Source organism: Amphiura filiformis, chromosome 16, assembly GCF_039555335.1.
Source record: "Amphiura filiformis chromosome 16, Afil_fr2py, whole genome shotgun sequence".
NCBI lineage: Eukaryota > Metazoa > Echinodermata > Ophiuroidea > Amphilepidida > Amphiuridae > Amphiura > Amphiura filiformis.
In genome coordinates this window covers 4,886,900-4,900,081 of record NC_092643.1, presented here as the reverse complement: position 1 = coordinate 4,900,081, position 13,182 = coordinate 4,886,900, and positions in this window count along the sequence as shown.

The window sequence follows — 13,182 nt, the reverse complement described above, 5'->3', positions numbered from 1 at the left end:
GTTTTTCTTTTATTGTTTCTTTTCTTTGTCTTTTTTTCTTGTTTAATTTTATTTTTCTTTATTTTTCTTTGATTCATATAATATTGGCAGGATAAGGAGAGGAGGGAACTAAAGACCCATTCAGTGATTTGCTCATCCGGACGATCGTAAAAATCATCAAAATTCACCTTTGTCATTGTCATAGATGTGGTAACATAGCCTGCTAGTGGTTCAGCAGAAAACCGTGTGACACATAATATACATTTGGCTACATTTTATTATACGATAAATACGAATTTATTAAACATGGTAACAAATATTCTCTAGCAGATCGGTTATACGATGGAACTGGTAGGCATAGGCCTATTATAAATTCGGGATATTAAATATCTTCCTGACGAGACAGATCTGCGCATGTGGTCAAAGACGATTCCTTACTAGCCACAGACCGTCCGCTGGAATTAGTTGAATCGCTATGGCTGTTGGTCGGACCTCTCATCTCTCCACATCGATTGTGACCTATCCCCGACATTGCCCTTATAAACTCACATCCTCCTGTTTTATTCCACTACGCTGGCGAAGTTACGTAATAATCGGATTAACTACCATAGCAATAGGTGAAAACAATTTTTGAATATACCGCGTTATACACTGATACGTTCAGGCGGTACCTCTTCATTGAACCATATCATGCTGCACCTGTAAGATCTTTGAAAAGACCAGTATTGTATTCAATCTATGATTGCAGACATACACAGTACAGGTGATGAGTGTAACCTGCTTGTAGCGCAGCGCGATATGTTCAAAATTGTTTTCACCTATTGCTATGGTAATTAATCCGATTAATTACGCAACTTCACCAGCGTATAATGGCCGAATAAATTCTGACCATCACTTGGCTTGTTGGATTCGTCTATACTACAATTCGCTGTCGAAGTGACGTAATAATCGCAATAACTACCATCAAGCAGATTGCACTAATCACCCGCGTATGTCACCAAACATAGATTGAATACCACTCTTTTCATAAATACTAATCTTACATGGCGAGTGATTAGCATTTCTTTGACAACTATGGTTTAATGCATAGGTGCCACGTGAACGATGAAGTGCAGGGCTATATATTCGAAATTGTATTCATCAATTGCTATGGTAGTTAATCCGATTAATTACGTCACATCGACAGCGAATAGCCTATAGTATGGATTCAAGTGGAACAAAAAATAGTGTATGTCCATTGCTAGCTATGGTAATTAATCATGTTAGTGTTTACATCACTACTTCGGTGAAGACAAGAGAAGTGTGCCTTCTCTACCAACGCCTGTGATATAACAGGTGCAAGCGAAACAAAATTGAATGACCAGAATAGTTTCCTTTGTCAGATGAATTGATTGAAGTTTTTGAAGACACTCTATTCTTGATGGGACAATAGATTCAAATATGGAATAATTATTATTCCTCATCTTTTTTTTATTGAAAAACTGCAATTGTGGCAACAGAACAATATTTATTTTGATTTCATTTCAAGTAGAAACAAAATCGTGCTTAAGCCAAAAACGCACCCTACCTCAAGAATTGGGATGGCACAAAGGTGCAACATAGGTTTTATTGCAAAGACGAGGACAGACAAGTAGTTACAACACATCTGTCTAACCGTGGGTTTCGCTATTATTTAGAATAAATGCTTTTACTAGTTTCTATAAAACCACAAAATTACAAAAAAAAACTATAAAAAAAACTAAAAAAAAAAAAAAAAAAAAAAAAAACGCACCTAAAATTAAAAGTAGAAAGGTAGATTTGAAGAAAGATAAAAAGAACATGTCAAAAGTTAAAATTAAACGAGAATGAAAAAACGGAACCGGTGCCCGGACCATGCTCTCTTCAGCATGTCTTCAGTTCCAAAGTCTGACGCTCTATCAATTGAGCTATAGGATCCTGATATACGAAACAGTCGTTATTATGTCAATACAATTGATTGGTGTTACAACATACTTAGATGGAATGCATAGCCATCCAGTGCCAGTATATATTTGCTCAAACTCCAAATACAACAAGCAACCAATTTTATTGAGGGCGTTTCTTAGGTATATCCTTGTAGACGGGGTTTTACGGTATATCATGTATATAGTTGCTTGTGGCCAGCGTATACTAGTAAACCTATTGAAAAAAGTGATCGTTTAGGCTAACCAAGTCAGAAAAAGTACTCCTGACAAACTACTAGTCTTGATTATATGCGCAGGAGCTTTTTAATATTTGAGCAATACAATAATTAATTTGCCACGTAATATAACTCAGACACTAAGCCAAAACAATTTAAACATAATTTCTTAGAGCCGCCGGGGAGCCCACTTTCAGGTGAAATTACCTAAAAGAATACATATACTTAAAGGTATTGATAATATTGCAAAGAAAAAAATACTAAAAGCAATCGCACCAAGACGTCTACATTATTTTAAATGAACAAATTTGTAATTGTTCGCAAAACACAAAACAAATATGTTACGTAAAGAGTGACATTGAAATGACAAAATACAAGTAGATGGAAGAAATCGATAAAAGCATGATAATAAAGAAAGGATTAAATTGTTTTATTTTACTATTTCCATGTTTTAATTGGAGAGACAAAATTATTTTATCTACGTTATTTCTCATCGTCATAATGACACTAAGACATGAATATTGGTTACATAAATAAAATCCAGGTTAAAAGCTGGTAGAGTGGTATTTTCGAGGAAATCATCCAGACCTTTTGATTTTATTCATATCCGTATAGGCTACATTGTTCACAAGAAATCAACCCCCATAAGAAATAATAGTATAATCCAATAAATACATCTCGATTCTTTTTTCTGGTGTGTTTTGTAGATGAATTAAATAAAAATGTAAAATGTCTCAATGGTAATACTTAAAGTGTAACTTTCCTTTCGCATAAAATGTCACAAATTGCTTTATTTTTCAGTGAATCTTCAAACGCGTAACTTATCAGTATTCGTTTCCCACTTCGTGATGCTACATGGCCATAGCCTTCACATAAAAAGCCGAAGTTTAGAGATATTTTCTCAAAATATCAAAAGCTATCTTAAGAACCACTGAACCAATTACTAGGCTTGCTTGTTATCATTTTAATGCATTTTTCATGCTGATTCAAAAAATGGTCATGAAAATTTACAATTTTGAAATTTTTGAAATTAAAAAAAATGAAACTCATATGCAAACGACACCGGCGTGCGTGGGAACAGAACAGAATACCATTTTTAGGGATTTGTGTCTTGAGAACCCTCTAGATGAAACTGACCAAATTTACATAAAGGTACAATGAAACTAGATGATTTTGCAATAAAACAAGGGAAATCACTATTACTTATTCCAAACGATTTACTTCTATTGTTGAGTCATCCTATCACAGCACCAATTTGCACAGTGTGACAAAACGTTGTATTATTCTTCGTCGATTCGAAACCCAAAGACCCTACCGCATTAGAAACTGACCTAGAAATGGCACAATGACCTCAGCTTCAATCAACTAATAAGCTTCGTTGCGGAACCTTACGGAGATCTCAACTAAGGACATTACTGTCGAATCAGCATGAGACACCGAATTAAAGTATAAAACACAAGTATTTTATTACAAAGAGAATAAAGGTAAAACATAAGAGTTTTATTACAATGACAAGACGTATATACGAGCTTATGAGTAGAGGTTCAAAGCAATCAAACACGGGACAAAACGCTGGAAAACAGTTGACTCATCTTTTGCAAATTACTGGTCCAGCGTAACTTAATACATTAGCACTAAAAATTAAGCAATAAATTTGCCTTTTTTCGATCTGTTATTTCGTATTTATGAGGTAATGAATCTCAGATATGCAAATTATGCATACACTGTTTTCTTCATGCCCAGACCAATATAATAAAACACAGAAATAATTGCATTACCTAAAACTTACCTATTTTAGAATAGCGATTGCTTACCCCATAACTCTAAATCCTAACCATTATTGTACCCTAAATGTAACCGTAATTCTAATTCTCTCACGGTCGGTGGCGGCTGTTATTCCTAAATCTGAAAATGATTTGTTTTGTATATTCCTCAATTTTATTCATTTTCTACAGTCTTCCTAAGGGTAGAAAGTAAGGAACCAGTAAAAGTCTCTAAACTCTAAAAGACTGATTCAATAACGAAAAAATGTGGTATATGCAAAGGAAATGAAAATAATCTATATAGATCAGATAAAGGGGAAATTAAAATTCGTAAGCATGTAAGAAGAAAACGCCTCAACGGGGTTAACACGTATTCTTTCAAATTAAAGGGAAATCTTTTCAGTAAAAAAGTCTCATCGGGGTTAACATGTTTCTTTCTTCTTCTTTTTTTCAAATTAGAGTGGAAAGTCGTTTTACAGAAAAGAAGTGCGGTAACTTGAGTGCGCGTAAGTGGTTTTTAAATAAATGGTTATCGGTCAAAAGTGCGTTTCACTTTTACATCCAAAGATGGACACACAATATTATTGTGACAATGAACGATGGTGCAGACAATCAGACCAACAGGTAACCATAATTATACAGGTGATTTTCGTCATCACACATTTGTAGCGGTGTAATAAAGCACTGTCATTAGTCATTAGTGCATTTTATTTTACATTTGTACCCATGGTCATTTGATATCGTGTGACATTTTTCTGTGATGTTAAAAAATAATTGATAAGAAACACACTTATTGCTTTATAACAAATTATTTTGTTAAAAATATTAATTAACAAAATTAGTTATTATTATTAAAATTGGTGTGGGGTGTGTGTGCGGTAGAGAGAATAAAAGAGTGCGAGATGGAGAGAGATGCTGCTATAAAGTATTACAGATTCCAAATAGCTATATAAGTTTGATACAATCACTGCAGTGATTATCAAACTTTTTGTATTTGATGGATATTGCTTCTCAAGACCATCAAGTTCATGTAATTTGTTCAAAAGGTTCTGACAATAATGAATAGAGGTAAAACACTTGTTGATGTGATTGTCTACTTAATCCATCACCTTTGTTATTTAAACCTTAACATTAACATTAATTTGAAACCCAAATCTCAAGTTGGGTTTCAAATTAATGTTAATGTTTAATAAAGGACATAGTGATGTGAATACTATATAAATAACAAAGGTGATGGATTAAGTAGACAATCACACCAACAAGTGTTTTACCTCTATTCATTATTGTCAGAACCTTTTGAACAAATTATACAGAACACATTAATGGCATGAACTTTTAAGCATTTGGATCAAAAGTTCAAACTAATGTTATAATCTTTGAGGCATTAAATGTTATTTTTTCTAATATAAGTCTATCCACATTGGCTTCCAACATCATATAAAATGTGCCTATATTTAACCTCTTTTTTAAAGGAGGCACAGATGATTTGAGCTTACCATAATATATTGGTTAGGCCTTTCTCATAGGCCGATTAATTCTACCACTGACATCTTTTATTCGGTAATAATGACGTGAATGTCGACGATTAGTGACTCTAAATCTGAAATGCTTTGCAATAGAAGGTGGATATACGGAGGGCGGCCGGTCCAAAAGTTCGTATAACAAGGTATGCTACTTTGTCGCACGGTAATGAATTTGGTCTCATTTGAAAGCTTGAGAAAGTGGGACATTTTGTCTCTTTCTTTCTGACCGGGCTTTCTGACTATAGATAAAACGGGCTTCTGTGCCAAGACAAAAAGTCATTTGTGTCCTTGGCATGCAGCAGCTGCACATGAAGTCATCCGGTCATTTCATGATTTGGCTAAATATATCGTATTAAAGTTAAAGCAGTTTCATTGTTAAGATGCAATTTAATTCTACTTTTAAAACTTTTGTGATTACCACATGCGGGTTAGTCGGTGCGTGAAGATGAGCACTGCGGAAATACCAATGTTGTGATTTATCATTGTTAAAATAAACATCTATTATAAATTATAAGATTTAATTACAAGGTACAAAGACCATAGTCTTAGTCCCGTTCTACTTTCAGTATCTATTTATGAATCTAGTATATTGTTTCGTGAGAAGCAACTGTCATTATGAATGAATGACGGATTTATTTCGACTCTTTGGATGAGAGATTGTAGAAAATGTTGTCATTAGAGAATGAATTTGGAGAAAACCTTCTGACAATTACAAACACCCGCTGAGCAGCAAGACCTTCCCTGGAAGCTTTTAATCCGATAAGCTGATTATCTATTTGTTTTCATGAATTGGAAGACATTCTTTGATGTATTACTGAGCTCAATCATCTGAAATTATTGGAGCGTGAGCCACCCAGGCTGGTGGCTCAGCATAGTATTTTATTAACAGGTTTTCTCCAAATTCATTTCCTAATGTTTTGTAAAGAGTGAATCATCGACAACAATACCTCATCTGTGGGTGGAAACACACCCATGCAATAACAGTTTCTGGAAATACATATTTAGGTATATTTTTTGCAACAGCAACTGGAAACATGTTTCTAACCCGGGTTTCTAATAGTACGTTTTGCAATCTGGAAACGTGTTTCTACACATCCCTAAATGGTGATAAATGCTAAGTTGTGTGTGAAGAATTCCCGGGAAGAATCAAACGAAGATCTTGCACAAACACAAGCAATGAGAATTTTAATGAAGAAAAAACGAATGGAAACTTTCCCTATACACAATTTACTAAATGTATTATCGAGCGATGGCGCCATTCCTGTTTAAACACAGAGGACATCAACACTAAAAAAACAAATCCATTCCAACCTTTCTGATTTTTTTTAGTACACAATAATATAGGGGACATTCTACAGGAATAGAAAAGGTTTCTATCCATTTAAGAAGGAATACCGTATGCTTCTTGAAATATCATTTAAGCAAATTATGCTTGTCAATATTTTGGCCTGTATATTTTGATCTTTGAAAATAATACGAGGTAAGAAAAAAAACCGAATGAAAGCGATAAATTTTACAATTGATGCCTCGGTGCACTACGTGTTTCGTATACTTTCGCAACTTTGTTATTTGCAATAATTTCTTATAAGAACTCAAATAATTACAATTTATTTCAGTACGGATTATATATCAAAATGCAAAGAACATCGAATAAAGAGATTTTCAAACATTGCATTTGCAGGTGTTTTTTATGTCTCTTGACTTTGATACCAAAAAAAGACTAAATTTCTCAGTTGTGTTTATCTTTTTACATTTATCTTTGAAAAGAAATAAAAAGTAAAATTTTATACCCTGAACGAAAACCAAATTTAAGTTAAAAAGTGCGGTGATATTTTAACTGGAACTGCTCTATTGAAAAGTATGAATTTAAATAAAACTTTAATACCATTAAAAACTTAATATTTCTCATAAAATTTTTAAAAAGAATCACCTACCTTTTTTACATCTTGTAATCTCCTATGTACTGGTCCTGCACCTTGCGATGTCGTTGTTCTTTTGGATTTGAAAATATCGGCCATCTCTCTTATAAATAACGTGTGTTCTTATTAAGGGCGGTCACTTCATAATGACAAAACTGTAAATTATCGGCGGCTATTTGACAATAAACTGTGAAATAGCCGATGTGAGAAGGACCCATAAAGATACTATAAAACCCAACTGACGTATTAAACTTTTAATCAAGGATTCTGGTAGAAAATACCCACGCAAATTGATGAGCGATTACTGTTCTGGCCCCGGGTATACTGGCATTGGCATTAAAATATCTTACTTCAAGCTAGAATACACCCCGAATTGGATATGTTGGAAGGATATTTGTAACCATTCTTATGTTGCTAAACGGTATTAATTATTCTCAGAGTTATTCCTCTCAAATTATTATTTTGAATTGATCTGTTTACTTTTCCTCCACCAAATTATTTCATCCGCGGTGCAAATATTTCGTAATCACCGACCAACTTCAATACGAGTGAATTTTTTTTCAAACCAATAGTTCTTTCCTGTAGATGCTATTTATAGTATGATTTCAGCATAGTCCTTATTACATTGTTTCATTATCACTGATTATGTTTTTAATATCCGTTAAAAATAATTTGTGATCATTTGCACGAATTAATCTTCATATGAACTTTATGGAACGTATTTTGCATTTAGTGTCGTATTCCGGGGTCGTATTAAAGTTCTCTTTCCTGGTAACGGAGGAATGTATACTCTCACACCAATGACGCAGGCAGACGTCTTGTGTTTATTTCTTCCCCCGCTTCGTCCATCTACGCAAATACGGCTTAATATACCAGTGTAATTAATTACCAGTGATTAGGAAGTGTAAAATTCCTTATTAGGTCCAAATAGGGATTCTCTGTTCCATACGTCCCGATGTATTTCATCAACAATAGTACGTTATGTTACCCAGCAGTATACTAAACATTAATTAGAAGTAGGAATAGACTACTAGAGTTTATACAGGGTGTCCCTGAAAGAACTGCATCATTGGAAACTTAATTGTTTGAGTATTTTAATGCCAGAAATAAACATAACTAAATAACTTGTGTGGTTGAAGAATAAATCCGCTATCACATACCTTTTGAATTTTGACAATTGACCACACCGTTCTTACGAAACTCCCAAATATCAAGCGATGATCTTTAATATATTCGGAGTGCTAATCACAGCGCATGACATCAGATAGATATTTGACTCCGTGGAAGTGGAACGGATTGAAAATGAGGTAGTTTCGTAAAATTCTTTTATTTCAAAAACGCAGCCGTCAATTGTCAAAAATCAAAAAGTATGTGATAGCTGATGTATTCCTCAACCACGTCGATTATTTATTTATGTTTGGATTATGTGTTAAAATGCCCTAAAAATCAGTTCCCGACGACACAGTTCTTTCAGGGACACCCTGTAAAAGACTAAAACAAGAAGCACACTGACATATTCAGTAAATTGGTATTTATTAAAACTAAAAAAGATTTATTGCAGACAATATTGGAGTCATTTGCGTATCAGTCTTTAAGAATATAATATCGGTCAATCAAAGATTTAAGCGCGCTTCAGACTCCGTATTGTACGTACAATATTGTATGTACAATACTTTTCGTGACGTCAAATAGTATTACACGTGCAATAAATAGTATGTACCGGGAAAATATATATTTTGCTACAATCATAGGTTGCTTAATTGATACGGAGTTGCCAAATTTCTAAGAGTTCTAAATTTAGTGAGTGCACGGAATGATGAACATCTTTTAATGTCTTCTTGTATTCAACCATGGTAGGTATCATAATACCTACCATGATTCAACTGTACTTGAATTATTATATAATCAATAGGCACCTTTTTAAAGTTAATAATACGTCGTATTAATACTAATATTAATAATATTAAAATTGTAATAATAATAGGCCTATAAATGGCACATTCAGATCTTATTTATTTATTTATAGATTTATCTATTTGGGCCTATTTATTTATTTATTTATTTATTTATTTATTTATTTATTTATTTATTTATTGATAACTGATTGATTAATTGATTTAGAGATTCCTATATTGATTTAGAAAGTTTAAAAGTATTATTTGTAGGCCTTTGTATTTATTCTGGTTCTGATTTTATTGATACTGATATTTTTTTTTAATTTTTAATGTTTTGGCATAGCATTCGTTACATTATAACACGCTGTGTTATGAATTTGCAACACCTTTTTACATATTGATATCGTTGAGGCATGTTATGATAGGCCTACTTATGATCATCACAATACATCCATAAACGTGTTAATGCAGTAACCGTAGCGTTAGGGGCACGGAAGCCCCCCCCCCATTGATCTGAAATTATTAGAAAATCCCATAGGAAAACTGCCGAAACGGCTTGTGCCCCTCCCCCCTCATCAGAACCGGATGCAACGCCTTCTATACTTTTTCATTCATTAATTATAGGCGTATTAATAGTAATGCGTTGAGTTTTTAAAAAGTAATATCCGCCTTTTTTTCTTTCTTTTTGAAATGACATACGGTACTTGTTACAAAAACAAATCATCATGGAAAACATTTTTTTTCGTCAGAGGCAGATATTTGGCCTATTCAGTGTCATAAAGCTACAAAATAGACGATCTTTTAAAATCATTTTAAAATATTTTTTATTTATTTTTCAACCTTATTGTTTGTATTTGTAATGTTCACACTATCTGAACATGTGCTTGTAGGACAACGATTTTGAATTAAACATGTTAATTGTGATATTTTAAGTCCCCTAGAACACCACAGTTAAGCGTCCAAAATTGTAAGTGGGTTTTCTTTTATTTAACCTCATTATTTCGCTAAAATTACTCGAAAACCCTCCTAAGAGTTGTTGTTAATAATAAACATTTCATAATTTTGGGCAAAGGATAGCCAAATAGTTGACCGAAATCGTATATTTGCACCAATATTTGACTGAAATCGTATATTAACATTACCGCCCCTTCATGGCTTTATTGCAAGCCAAAGTGTGAAACGAGATTACTTGAAATATATATTTCAGAGTTGAAAGAGTTTCAAACCTACGAATATATTTCTGAAATATGTCTCTCTGATTGGTTGATGGTCAAGCGGATTACGGCATCCTCAAAGCCTCTTGCTGTAATTCTCTAATCGATATCTATTATAGGACCGATCCTCTTAAATCCATACAACCGTGTCAAATGAAATAGTCTCGAATCATAATTTGTGCACGATACAACGTTGATACGTCAGATTTCGGAATTTTATTAAAAATAGGCATAAATCACATTGAACAGGTTGAATGCTGGAAAAAGTAGATAAAATAACTATGGGTCGAATTTACATTAATCAGTGTCCTGGGGCCAGGATAACATTTAGGACTCCTTCGAATTCTAAAACAATACTTCGCCAAATGTCCTTGCTTTCATTTTCTCCTTTAATTTGTTTTAATTTTAATTAATTTCTTTATCCACTGGTTCTCTGGTAAATCCGGTATTGCCAAATATTTCTTGTCCATTACCCGTGTTAATCTATTTATTTATTAAAATGAAACATCTATTAAATTCCTATAATACAATGTATAGGCCTAGTGTATTTGATAACAAATTTGTTTTTATTTTTGATTGGAATTTGGGTTCCATTACACGATTTCATAATAAGATATGTTTGGGCATGGCGGAATTAGTATATGATTAAAAATAGACATACACTTAGGCCCCCTTTTTTAATGTTTGTAGGCCTACATTATTGATATCAATATTTATGTACAAAATGCAAAAGAATGTATATATATTTGATTGTTTTGTAAACATTAAATTTGATGTTTACTCATAATTATGTCTGGAAAGTCAGGGAAAAACTAAGGAGTATCGGTATTTAGTTTCCTGGGAAAGTGGATCAGATGAGCAGTGAGTAAAAACATTTGCCCTAAATCTTTATCTGATTTTTATTGTTTTATGAATTTATTAGGGCTACTGGTAAAGTGCAGAAAAAACCTCCAAAGGCACTCTAGGATTTTTCATCAGCAGCAGTAGAAATTTCTCTTGCATAGATTTTCTGGTGACCTCGCTTGGATTCAGCAAACAATGAACCGTCAGGGTTATAGCGCGTTATTTAATCTGATTCAACTCGTCGTGGCACGTATATTTATTGCACGTGTAATACTTTTTGACGTCACGAAAAGTATTGTACATACAATATTGTACGTACAATACGGAGTCTGAAGCTAGCCTTACACCTTGTAGACAATATCCGTAGATTAATGATGAAGTTGTAAAGGCACATCTATCACAATTGCCTGGCTATATGAAACCTATATTTCACTCTTATATATTGAAGAACAAAAAAAATCCCTACAACAATTCGTAAATCTCTATGCTGTATGAAAGTTTCATCCCATCCTATTTAAATTATGTTGGTGCATGATAGTTAAATCTTGAAATTTACCTCAGCGGGAATGGGAGTTTTGAAGAAAAAAAATCGAGAAAAATTATCGACCCTCTGATTCCCCTTCATTTCAAATTTAACATGCCTCCTTAGGGCTCAAATAAAAAAAAATCACAGATATTAATTTTTTGTCACAAGTTATATTGATATTCTTTGTCTTTACCATGTTAAAAAGTACACATTTTTTTTTTAGTAACTTAAAATTATTACATTTCATTGTTTCATTATTTTGTTTTGTAAAAAAATATAAAGTTAGTTATTTTGTCTTCTCATTTTTAGCTACCGTAAAAGCCGAAAAATATCAAGTTTCTTATTTAAAAACTACATCTGCACATAATTGGTTTTACAAAAAGTGTCCATCATTTTTATAGGGTTAAAAAGTGGCAAGACATAAATTATACACATTAAAAGTAAGTTGAATACCACTATAATACAAGTAAACATCTCAAAAAAGTAACTAACTCCCCTTAAATAATGTCCATTATTCACAAACGGGTGGTTGTATTACAAATCTGTAAAATGCGTTGGAAGCAGAATTTACTTCTGCACATTTTGACGCCTCATTTGTAGCAATTGACTAAATATTGACGTCACAGAGTACATTTAAATCAATGTAACCCAAGATTTGAAAGTTGCAGTAAATTCTATTGATTTGTATTCAGTATAATGGAAGGAAATCTGTGTAATGATATATGTTTTTGTATTGTTGTAAGTGCAACTTTCAAATCTGGACCGCACTACATTAAATTGACCGGTTTTTATTGTTTTCTGGGCAATCGTATCAAATGAGGTGTCAAAATGTGCAGAAATAAATTCTGCTTCCAACGCATTTTACAGATTTGTAATACAATAGCCCGTTTTTGAATAATGGCCAATTGGCCATTATTTAAGGGGGATCATCTTTACATTTTTTGAGATGTTTATAATTATTAAGCTTATGCGATTATTCGGTGGTATTTTGACATCATGTGTTGGTAGGTGGCGCAGTGCAACACCAGAGTAAAGTCCCCATCGCTTGGTCGGTGCATGGTCCTTTCACGCTGCAGAAGATGTGTTTCAATCTGTAATTTTAAAATGTATAACATATTAAGCGTGTACAAAGACATTTAGAAGAAGGGCAGGCCCGTAACCAGGATTTATTTCATGGGGGGGGGGGGGCTGATTTTGAAAAAGTGGATTTTTTTTTTTTTCAAAATTTGGACCTTTTTGGACTAGGGGCGGATTTTGAAAAAGTGGCCTCTTTTTTCCATAATTAATTTTGGACATTTTCTGACCAAAAAGGCATAAAAAACCCAATGGGACTTTTTTGGGTCAACATTTTTGGGCATTTTT